Below are 11,984 nucleotides of genomic sequence, written 5' to 3'. Positions count from 1 at the left end.
AAAGTTCAAAGGAGCAAAAGTGACTTAGGGGAAATTTTTCCTACATCAGGACAAGTCTTGGTTCCAATATCCAACTTCTTCGAGGAGTACATTCGGTTATTTGATGAACCGGAGAAAGTGGCACACTCAGAGGCGAAAGTAGCAGATAACAAAATTGATAATCTCAAAAAGATCATTGATGATGCTGCAAAGGAAATGAAAAGTGAAATTCCTAAACCTACAGGTGCTCAATCCTTAACTGACTCTCCAATCAATGACTCTATGTTCAAGGGGGAGTATTCGTCAACACCAAAGAAAACCAAGGTATCTTTCGAGGGGGGAGAATTCTATACCGTCCCCAACTCATAAAGGTACATTTGAGGTGGAGAATCCAACTCCCTCAGAGGATGCAAACTCTGATGCTGCCATGGGTTACACTTCGCCAGTCAACGGGGAGAAAGAGAATGCAATTGACGAAGGCGAGGGTGATCAATCAGAATTTGAAGAGGAAGTGAAGGCTGAATTGGATCCGGCTGATGACCCAATTTATCCTCCGTTAGTGAAATGGACCAAGGATCATCCTAAAGCACAAATTATTGGTGAATCTTATGAGAAAGTTCTTACTCGTTCTCAATTAAAAGCGAAACAAACTGCATTATTTTCTAAAGTTGAATTTTGTATGTTTAATTCGTTCATCTCCAAAATCGAACCGAGAATAGTTAATGTTGCACTTGATCATTCTGATTGGGTTCAAGCAATGCAAGATGAGCTCCATGAGTTCGAACGTAACCGATTTTGGAGGCTGATTCCCACACCAAAGGATGCTTCTGTGGTAGGCTTGAAATGGGTCTTTAGAAATAAATTGGACAAAGAAGGGAACGTCATTCGCAACAAGGCTCGGTTGGTGGTAAAAGGATATTGCCAAGAGGAAGGGATAGATTATTAGGAAACCTTCGCTCCAGTAGCAAGGTTGGAATCATTTAGAATCTTCCTGGCATATGTTGCCCATAAAAACTTTAAAGTTTTCCAAATGGATGTCAAATGTGCTTTCTTGAATGGAGAACTAGAAGAAACAGTGTATGTTGAGCAACCTCCCGGGTTTGTGAACGAGAAATTTCCTGATCATTGCTATGTGCTGGATAAAGCGGTTTATGGTTTAAAGCAAGCACCGAGAGCCTAGTATGAAACCTTAACTCGTTTTTCTGAAAATGTCAAAATTTAAGCAAGGTTCGGTTGACCCTACCTTCTTCCGAAAGAAAGAAGGAAAACATCTAATGATAGTTCAAATTTCTGTTGATGATATCCTCTTTAGCTCTACGAATCCTAGCTTAACAGCTGAATTCAGAAAGTTGATGGAGACTAAGGGGGTGTTTGGTTTAGCTTTTCAAACCCCAAAAGTCCTTTTTGGAAAAGTTACAAAAAGTCAGGATTTCCTAACTTTTCCAAAAAGTTCATTTTCCTTATGTAAAAACTTCAAAAGTAGCTTCTAACATTAGTTTGCCAAACATCTTTTGCTTTTTTTTCTTTTCCAAAAAGGACTTTTGGCTTTAAAAAGCCAAGCCAAACACCCCCTAAATTTGAAATGAGCACAATGAGTCCAATTTCTGTTGATGATATCACCTTGCCTGCATTTCTAATGATAGTTCAAATTTCTGTTGATGATATCATCTTTAGCTCTATGAATACCAAAAGGTATCTTTATCAACCAGTAGGCGTACACAAAGAACCTGTTGACCAAATTTGGCATAACAGGTGACTCTAAAGTGAAGGTTCCTATGGCATTTGGCACTAAGTTAACACCATCTCTCGAAAAACCTATTGTTGACATAACGCTTTATCGTCAAATGATAGGGTCCCTTATGTATTTAACAGCTAGTACACCGGACATTATGTTTTCTGTTTGTTACTATGCTAGGTTTCAAGCTAATCCAAGAGAACGTTACATGGTGGTTGTAAAGAATATCTTTCGTTACCTAAAGCGAACCTCATCTCTCGGTCTCTGGTATCCTGCCAAATCAGGATTCTTTATTCAAGCTTTTCTGATGCTGATCTTGGAGGATGTGGTCTAGACCGAAAGAGCACTACAGGTGGTTGCCAATTTCTTGACGGAAAACTTGTTAGCTTGCAGTCCAGAAAGCAAACTTGTGTGTCAATTTCAATAGCAGAAGCTACTTACCTAGTTGCAGCATCTTGTACATCTCAAGTAATATGGATTCAAAGTCAACTGAGAGATTAGAGGCTGAATATGAAGAAGCTCCCTCTCTATTGTGATTTAGAAAGTGCAATAAGGATTTGTCACAATCCAATGGATCATTCAAAAACTAAGCATATTGCACTTAGATATCATTTCATCAAGGATCATGTAGAAGATGGGAACGTGGAAGTGCATTTTGTTCGATCCTCTAATAAACTGGCTGATATATTTACTAAAGTTTTACCTGAAGCATGTTTTAATAGCATTTTACAAGGTCTGCGAATGATGGAACCAGAATCAGTACCGAATCCTCAAATCCTTCACTAAAATTAGACAGGTGAAATGGAGCGACCGCTCGATCTATTTTGGCTCCATAATTTTCGGGAACCGAAATGAACCGACTGCTCAGCCTATTTCGGTTCTGGAATTCTAAGGAACCGAAATGAACCGAACGCTTGGTGTATTTCGCTTCATTCTATAACACTAAGGTTTTGGTTGTATATTCTGTATATGGCTCTTATTTTATTTTTTTGTTTTTTTTTATTATTTTTCAGAAAACTTCAAAAATCCAAAAATATTTTTTTTGTTTTGTTTGTGTGGTGTGTGTTTTTTTTTTTGTTCATTTTTTCGATAGGTTCCAAGTATACCAGTACAATAGAGTTCAGAGCTGGGGCATGTATGATTATTTTTGTATGAACTAGTTAAGGGTCCCTATAAGCATGTTGCTACATGTTGACCAAAGCCTTTACAACTTAGAGCAAGGCCTTAATGATTCGATCAATACCTATCGTTTCTTCCCAATCAGGTTGTTCTTATCCATTCGGTCTAGAGCTACCTTGCTCTTCTCATATGAGTTAACAGTTTCTCTGCTTAGTCGTGTCTTTATAGCAGAAGGTACTTTCGTTTCTTTCACCATCCTCCTTCCATTCTCCATCCACTTTCGGTTCACCACTGTAACCCTTGAGACTCTCGATTATTACCACTGAGGTTTATGGTTACATCAAATTTGTGTTTATGATCTTAGATACGTATACCACGTGCTGAGTGAAACCCAAAATTCAATACCTATAATGAATTGACGGTGAATTATAATATTCAAGATCTTACTGATTACCTACTGAAATCTTTTTTTTCGCGAGATCTTTTATGAATTAATCGTATTCTCGGGAAACCACACAAGCACTTCAAGTCCAACATGACATTAAAGGAAGCAATTCTTGCCTGGAATCACCTGCTTTCTGTCTGCTAAATAGACATCACTCACATCCCATATACATTTTCTTTATTTCTTTATCTTTTGTCACTCTATTGCATGAAAATTTTTAATTTTCCAACATGCTGGTGATGGTATGTTCGAGTTTTATTTGTCCTTTAGCGAAACAAGGGAAATTCTAGTTCTTATGGAAAACTAAATTTCGAATGTTGATTGAGGATAAACATTTGGGCGACTGAATTTGAACGGTCTCTATACGCAGGCGTGCTAACGCATACCTAGGAGTAACCAACCTATCACACCGCGCTTTTTTAGGTGACGTTTTAGTGATCACGTCATTATCGTCATAATTTTTCTCACTGCTGGAAATGGTATATTAAAGGGTTCTATGATTATTTTTCTTCTACCAGCAACAAAGTTTCTCAACTTAAAAGGCGAATTCAAACTATTCATCTTCCTTCTTCGATCATCAAGGGTGACTTCTTCATCCACTCATGATCAGACTGCTTCGTCTGCATTTTTTTCTATTAAGCCAAATCAGAATATGATCATTGAACTCAACCTGTTCTTGTATGATTCATATATGTTGCACGTCGTTGAGTGTTTGAAGTATTCATCGTTAGTTCTAGCCCTAACCCAGGTTGAAGCTGTTCCAATGTCACTCTTGTCCCAAGTTTACTCTACTGCCTCATATGACAAGAACAAAGAACACAGTTACTTTCAAATCCATTCCAAAAAGGCCTCTATTTCCAAAGGAAGGTTTTGTTTGTTATTGCATCTTGCTGTGGATTCCTCAGTCATCTCACCCGACCTCATCACCACTGAGCAGTTGTTTTTGATGCTTTATGAGATGGGTTATACGGATGTGCTAACCACCATTACAAAGGTCAAGAAGTCGTGTCTACCGTCTCAGTGGAATGGATTACTTACTCTTCTTATCAAGAGTGTGGCGGAGTGGAGTGCTGGATCTGATGGCACCAGCAAGGGTTTCCTGACCCTTCTCTATGGTATTTACAATGGTCTCAATCTTTCTTATGGGTCCATTATCTAGTCTCAAGTGGTGCAGAGCCTCAATACTTTTACACGACATTCCGAAATTTCTTGTGGGAGGTTCTGGACTCTTATCACAAGAAGGGCCATCAATACTTTGGCTATTCCGGTGATGAAAGATGCCCTAGTCACGTCCATTGCAACGTTTCACACCAAGAAGATCATCCTTTCTGATCCAACAAAGCTCCCTCACTACGGCTCTATTCTTGAGTTGATGTATCGTTGTGTCATAGCCGAGAGTCATGTTATGGTTGATTACTGTAAACTTCCTCCCAAGGAACCGAGAGTCATATCTCCGGAACAGCAGGTTGCCCTAGACGCAGTAAACAAGCCTCGCAACCGAGGGAAACGAGTTACACTCAAGAAGGAGACAACAGAGGAGGATCAATCTAAGCCTTCTAAGTCGAAGAAGCGCAATTCATAGAAAGGGGCTTCTTCTAAACCAAAGAAAATTAAAAAGATGGCAAAAAGATCAAAGAATCCTACTTCTCCTAGCTCTAAAAATCAAGATGATGATGAAGAAGAGGAAATTCATCAAGAATCACCGAGAGGTAATACTCCTCCACAATCTCCCACTCCAATCGAATCTCCTCATCACAGACTTCCAACCCCACCTCCATCACCGAAACAGACAGTTCCAGTTTTGGTTGGTCTGATTTCTCAATATACCACATCACAAACAACAACCTCTTTTCCACCACCACCACCAACTTATTCCATTTTTATTTCTACAACTACCTTATCACCTCCTATAATTTCCCAATCCACCACCACTACTATTCCTAAACCGACAGTAAGGGTCAACGTATCTAATACAGGGGCACCTACTGAAACCGAACCTCTTGTGATTACTAAACCTCTTTCACCTACACATTCAACCGATTTTGGTGCCACTCTCGGTGGTGCTCACAATGAGTATGATCGTACGTACTTCAGTCCTTATCGGCTTCCTATTGATGAGCATGATGATGCTCCAATCACTAGCCAACACTTGGAGAGTATTAATGAGAAGTTAGATAAATTGCTTGCTGATAACAAGGCTTATAGTGGTGTTGTGCTGAAAGCTTTTGTGGAAACTGCCATTGTGCAATAAACCGAATCCATTGACAAATCAACCAAGGCAATTAATGAATCTGCTTCTACTTGTCGAAAGGCCACTGCTAATGTTGCCGACATTGTTCATACTACTCAGATTTTTCTAGATTCTCTTAAAGGGAATGCCGATACAAATACAGCCAAGGTGCAAGCCTCTGTGGATTCATTTTCCAAGTCTCTTCAGGAAGAACACTCCACATTTGAAGTTGCTCGTTCCTCCATCCAAGCAGAGAACGCTTCTCTTATTAGTTCAGTTTCTTCTCGCCTGGACTCACTTCATGCTGATCTTGCAAAAGAAAGTGCCTTGAAAGAAGAACTTGCTCGCCAAGCCTCCACAATTGAAGTTCAGAAGGTTCAGCTCGCTCAAGCTGAAAAGGAGATTTCTTTGTTGAATACGGAGAGAGCAGTGTTTCGTAGTTGTGCGGGGGATGTGAAGGATATGCTCACCAACATCCTTGGTGCTCATGATCCCATCCTAACCTTAAGCATGCGGAATCATCTCACAACCAAACTTCTTCCTGCCCTTGCATTGTTACATGAGATGAAAGGTGTTTCGGAGAAGTTTATTGCTCCAAAACAAGGAGGAGAGGGTGTTCATAATGTTACAACCGAACTGAAGGATAATGTAGCTTCAGGTTCTGGTTTTCAAGCCAAGAAAAAAGATATTAAAGTTGATAGCGATGATGACATTGAAGAAACTATTACTGATGCTCTCAAAAGAAAGAAGAGAGACAGAGAGTTGGATGAAAATTTGAAGGTTGCAAGGGAAGCAGAGGACAGGGAGAGGAGAAACAAGGAAGAAGAAGAAGCCTTGAACTGTAAAAAGGCCTTGTTTCCCTTATGGGTGAAAGAGACATTAATCAATCAAGCTATAGAGTTTCCAAGAGTTTATTGGTTGGAACCTGTTCCTTCTTTTGATTGTGACAATTCCAAGGACTCGCAGTTCGACGTGCCGATAACAAGAAAGACATTCACGTTTCATTGTTTTGATTGGACTGTCAAGGTTCCTTTTCCTCATCCAAAGGTCGACAAGGAGCTTATTGAATTCTATTTGAAATATGGGCAACCTCAGTACCTGACATGGAGCGCACAAAAAATAATAACTATCAAGGTATTGAAATCGACGCCTGTTGGGAAATTTGTGAATGTCAATTTTAAAATCACTCGAGGGTCTGCAAATTCGGTGTCAATGATTTCTCTAGCAAATCTTCCAAATCTAAATCCTCATGATTGGATTCTTTTGTTTAACATTCTGCTCACCAATTCGGGGGAATATGAGCCGATACTGGACCACTTGAAGAGAATGTTGGCTTCTTATGTCTATGAGGTTGTAAGCATGGATCAAGAGATAGCGAAAGTGATGAAGAAGAAATTAACTATCAAGTCAAAAACAAAACCAGGAGATGTAAATAAAATGAAGATAGTCCAAATTGATTCAACACATCTACCATTAGCAAGAACTTGTTTAAGTTGCATATCATAAGGAATTCGAGCCATTGTGATGTTTACTAAAGCTGAAGGTCATAGATTTTTGTTTGCCCTTGTTGATAAACATTTATTTTCAACGGACTGCTTGGAGTACATCATCAACATTATTCATCGGTGCAAGCAGAAATCATAAGCAGAGAAGAAGAACTTCACAAACATGCTTCGGTGGTACATAACGTTCTGTCATCGTCTTTTGGCTATCATTCCGAAGTTGTTCAAAACAGTAAAGAAATCTTCTGTTTCTCAACCGAAGTAAGCTTTCGGTTCCATTGACGCAAAGGGGGAGATTATAGAGGTTAATTGTGTTGCATCATGGGCTTTATGTTTTGTATCCGGATTGGGCCTGTCCATCCGTGATTATCTAGTAGGGTTATACTATAAATATGCATGCATGTATGCATTATAAACGACAATTTTTATTACGTTCATTCTCGGTAACCCTAAACGCCTCTACAGTCAAAGTTCTTCGTCAAGCTCTTCTGAGGTGTTGAAGTATTAATCATACGACATATTCAAAGCCATATTCGTGTTCATATTTACGTTCATAATTGTTTGCTTGCATAGAATCTAACGATCCTAATTGAACTAAGTTCTAACAATATTAATAAATCATAATTAATCATCTTTCTCCTTAATTCATCATATCGGTTGCTATCGTGAAGGCAACCCAAAAGGACCATGCTCACAATCGGGTCAAGTACATGCGAAAATAGTTATGGGCTTAGACAACTAATCCAACAGTCTCCTACTTGGATAAGTCTAATAACTATTTTGCCTATGACTATAGAACCTGATCAGCAATCGTAGCTTTCAAAAGCCGCTGCCAACTCTGATCTTATGAGTAACGTGTCCTTTAGATAAGGGATCATATATTCCTCCATTCTAGATATCGTATCAACTGAAACATGGATTTTAATCATACTCTCTGTTCATGTGTTGTTTCCCGATTTCCGATTAATGACGACTGAAAACAGACTCCAATTGAACACATCAACTTAGTCCCGGCTTGGCCAAGCGCTTAGGGTGTCATCACTAAATCATCAAGGGGCCCATGGATATTTCTTTTATCCCACTTTGGGTAAAAGGAACAGATAAAATTTGATTCAAATTTTCGCTTATACCTACTCATCAAATCACACACAACAATATATTTTATAACACCAAGTTATTGGTGTCTTTACATATTATCAATGTGCAACCGACTTGCAGAATACAACTCACATGTCTCGGTTTCAAGAATATAATATATTATCGTCTCATTAATCAGTTTTGATAAAATCCATGAAGCGATCCAAGTGAGTGTGGGTTTAATCTAATACTCTAATCTTATGGGAGCACTCATGAAAGCTGCAACAAACTTGTGTTATGTCTAAAACACTTTAGACAATCTACAGATAGATTCATGACAGCCTTTTTTCATACCTACTTCCAATGTATGATGGACTGTGGATGGTTTGAATAATCTTATTATTCAGGAAGTCAAAACATCAGAGTGAAACACAAGAATAATATTTAATCCTATATGACCCCAACCTTTTGAGTATAAATAAGACAACTTTATTTAATCATCATATTGATTACTCATTATTCATTGTATAATGTTTCAGGTAATCAACCTATTACATGAATTATAACAACAATTGTCCCATGCTCCAAGCAGGAACACTATGTTTACCTACGGTCCTTACTATGTGAAATAGATCAACTGAACACATTTGCAATGATACTCATTTCACAACTCCTAATCCTTATCGTTAGTGTAAGATCACAAAGTTCTCGCCACTACTAGTATATGTTAGATTCTAACATTTTATGCAATGATCCTTTTGTAATGCATAGAGCCAAAGTCACCAAGACTTTGCCAATGAAATTACAAATTTCTCTATTGGAGATTGTTACAAGACAATCCCATAGATACGAAGTCTCACATTCAAAATACATCCATTCGAACATCCTTCTTGCATAAAAGTTTCTAATCTAGACACAAATTTTTAACGTCCAACTCCCAATATATAAACATTTCCATACTTGCAATATGAAAACTCATTCTAAATAGATTCCTATCTATTCATAATAATGCCAATATAGTCCATCCATTATTATACTCCTAACTGCTCACAAGCAACCACTCGGCGAACCTTAGATTGTCCTTGACGGTTGTTTAACTAATTTAGTCAAATCCGGTTCTAGTCCCTTTTCCCTCTTAATTCCCTAGGCATTTGGAAAATTTTAGAACCATCAAATATTAAAGCAAATGCAATCGATCCTATACCCGAAGCGTATGGGACACGATCTATAATGAAAAACATGATACTTTACAAGTTTCTTGATATAATATTGCCATATATAGAATTCATTTATGTTGAATCTTTTCAACATAACATCCATATATGTCCTTCGACTAAATTCAATTAAAATTTCTCGATCTAATATTTTAGATTTCGAAACGAAGTATAATATTCACCCCCTTAATTATAGCAAAACAACTATTCAACCTCTGCAACTTTGCAAAGTGAAATTTTTGTTTTCTATAATTAATATTGCTACCTTGCAACACTTAAAATAATAATCATGCTCCCACTAACATGATGATTATCTCCAAACCAACATAACATTTATGTTCCCACTAGCTTTGACACGTATTCAGAAAACAGTTGGACTTCTAGAAAGCAATACTTATTGACTTCCAAAGGTCTTATTTTTAATATGATATGCTTCGATAAGCCTTTATCTAAGCTTCTCAAACTCATACACCTTTCCTTAGATAGCTCATATGTGTGTCTAAACAATCAACACTTATAGCAATAAGTCTTAAATGTTTAAACTAATTGCCAAATCTCATAATTCGAACTATGAAGAGGGATGTCGTAATCATAATCGAATTTGAGAATGCAATCTACACAATTGCTATCTCATTAAAATCTTCCTAGTGAAAGCATTTCCTCACAAGCATTTTCATGAAGGAGAAAAACCTTATGACACCTAGATTTTATGGGGTATGTGTTCCTATGCATGTGAATTTGTCATAAACATAATCATTAGATAATGTTTGTGACAAATCTAAACTCATATGGACTGAACATGTTCATTCTTAATTTCTTGCAATCAAGGGTCCCACCATTGCTTCCAAGTTATTGAGCAGCTCAACCCAACCTATCAATGTACTTTCCATTGATTAGTGTGTCTTGCCTATATGCAATCAATTTAGAACTCGTAGAACTCACATGCATAGTTGACCATACTGGAATCGCACAGAAACAAGAATATGTTAACACGATAGCTTACAAACCTCAAGTCATGTGCTAGTGTTGAATAATAGGTTTACTCTTGATTAGCACTTGAAACTTTTCAAGATCATTTAGACTCCCACTGAACTCTTGACATATAAGATTCTCTTGTCAAGAAACATTTCTTGACAAACAAATATTCAAGAGTTAGTGCAGATTCTTATCAAGATAAACACTATACACAATTGGTCTTAGTTGGTCTTTATCTTATCCAAGACATCACAACTTACAAATTTCATACATGCAAGAGTAAGAATTTTTTTTTCCTACTCTACATTTTATGAGTGGGTTAAAAACTTCTTAAGATGTGTCACTCAAGTCACAATCTTGGAGTATGACTCTAAGACTTGATTTTGGAACGAAGTATGACTCATCCCTTTTGATTTAACCATTTCAACAATTTTCGATTCCTCTTCTTAGCCATAATAGTGCACTAAGGTGTCCTTATAGGATTAATTGTGATATGGTTTCATAATAAAAAAGAAGATCATAAAACACGATACTAAAGTACTCTCCCATCTTTTCAGATTGGAGAAACTTTTATCTTTCTACCTATTTGATTCTTCTTATTCATTCTACCATTCATTGTAACTTTTCAATGATTCAGAACTATACTTAATCGTGTAAGCATAACTAGATTTACTATACTTTTAGTAGATTATGCCAAATAATGTTATTGTTCTTTGTGGTGGACTTGACTAGTGCACAACATTGTGTACCAGTTCTCCTAGTCCTTCACTTGACTCTTTGTCAAGGAATTAGTCTTAATTTTCCATATATGAATGTTCTCATTCATCATACAATACAAGTTGTATGATTCCAAGTTTTTTTCCAATTGAAACTCGGGCGACAAGAATATTTCCTTATTTGGTAAATTCTCGACATTACTACAAATAACATAACTACGAATCACATCCATTTCAACATTGCTAAAAATAGAAATACACAAACATCAATTTTCATTCATGCGATTGCAAGGAAATATATAAATAAGACAAAACCAAAATTTATTTTTATTTATAAAGTGCGGAAAAACTTTTCCTTACAATGCAATTTAAATGAAAACTACGCTATTACATATTCCTAAGCAATCTATCATAATTCTAAAAGTAAACACTCCAAAAATCCAATCATCTAATAATGCGATCGAAATCCATTTCTTCGTGATCAGACTCAGCTCACTTCTTCCTTTAAGCTTCCTTTCTTTTATTCGATCCTACAACACATCAAAATGCAATCTTATCACATTATGTATTAAGAATCTAAAATAGAAAACTTAATAGAGTTAGATAGTGGATGTTACCTAAAGCAGAGTCATACATCTTGACTCTCCCATCTCTTAGATCTCTCAGGTAGTTAGGGCATCTTCGTAACCAATGACCCCTCTTTGGGTAGTAGAAACATATCGATTCTTCTAGAATGGTACACAGGACTATCTCAGAATCAGCCTTTCTCTTGCGAAGGGAAAACTTTTCCGGACTTCCAATGTTGCCATTACCCATAGAAGGTTGGGATATTGATTTACCAGAAAAATTTGTTCGACCAGTGCATCAAATCATTTCTTAATCAACAACAATAAGCAAATAAGTCAAATAAATGAGGCTCACGTCATGTTCCATCATATAGTACTCTTTAACGAACTTACGATATGAATCGGGAAGTGAGTGAAAAACCAATT

This window comes from Lactuca saligna, chromosome 6, assembly GCF_052625555.1.
Source record: "Lactuca saligna cultivar CGN05327 chromosome 6, ASM5262555v1, whole genome shotgun sequence".
Lineage (NCBI taxonomy): Eukaryota > Viridiplantae > Streptophyta > Magnoliopsida > Asterales > Asteraceae > Lactuca > Lactuca saligna.
The sequence above is the reverse complement of the archived record's forward strand: the minus strand, read 5'-3'. Positions refer to the sequence as shown.